The sequence below is a fragment of the Ciona intestinalis genome, unplaced genomic scaffold (genome assembly GCF_000224145.3).
Source record: "Ciona intestinalis unplaced genomic scaffold, KH HT000122.2, whole genome shotgun sequence".
NCBI classification, from domain to species: Eukaryota; Metazoa; Chordata; class Ascidiacea; order Phlebobranchia; family Cionidae; genus Ciona; species Ciona intestinalis.
The window spans coordinates 378,074-378,995 of NW_004190444.2; the positions used below are offsets into that span (position 1 = coordinate 378,074).

The 922-nt window shown below is 30.7% G+C and overlaps 1 protein-coding gene across 2 annotated transcripts in view; it reads left to right on the forward strand.

Annotated features, from left to right (window-relative positions):
* The window catches only part of LOC100178816 (receptor-type tyrosine-protein phosphatase kappa), a 23,103-nt gene that overhangs the window by 5,855 nt on the left and 16,326 nt on the right, over positions 1–922 (forward strand). The window lies entirely within an intron of this gene.

The following is a 922-nucleotide window of genomic DNA, read 5'->3' on the forward strand; positions in this document are numbered from 1 at the left end:
TGTGCAACTTGTTTAATTTTTTCTTTATCACTTTTGAACAAACTTACTTTTTTGTTTAATATTGTTACAGCATTTTAGGGATTCTGAAGAACTAGAAATGCTGTTAAATTGTCCCCCTTCCTTAATACCTTTGTTTCTATTGCTTTAAAAGATGGATTATTAAGGCGTTATCTTTCGTCAAACGTGCTTTATCGAATTTTCCCAAAATATTATTTTATTTGGCAATTTAAGGTAACCCCATCTGTGGATCCAACTTCTTATAACATGATATTCATTAAAACACAGCAATACTTAATCTGTTATATTTATAAAACATTTGGCATCTTATTTCAATTTGAAACAAAACCCATGAAATTTTAAACTTTGCTTCCTATAAGATTCAAATTACAATCAAACAGCCATTGTTCTTTCATTGTTTGGAAATAATTAGGATTGTGGTTTAATTGTGACACAAGTTATTGTGTGGGTGGTATGTCACTCAGGTTACCATTTAAACTCAGCTAAACATATGATATTATAATGTTCTGTTTTAGAACATATTTGGCCATTACGCCAATATACCTATGATGGGACACCTTTTCATTTTACTTTTTCGTCCCATTTGGTAGTAAGCAAAGAACATTCAAAGAATTATAAAACTATGTCCTCACGACTCCCATAGACTGTTGTTAATTGTTTAAAACACGATTAGGATATTTGGATATTATGTGATATAGGTGTCCCATCTTACCCCCACCCTACCGTATATTGGTTTGTTACTTCTTCTACCGGGTAAAGTAAAAAGTATTTTGGTTCCTTTGGAATAAAAATGATAATTATATCCCATAGTTTTATTTGCCATACAGTAACACTTTAACAGTATAATAAAACTTGTAGCATTTTTATACCAGCAAAGCCAAATGGACTAAGATGCTAAAATGTT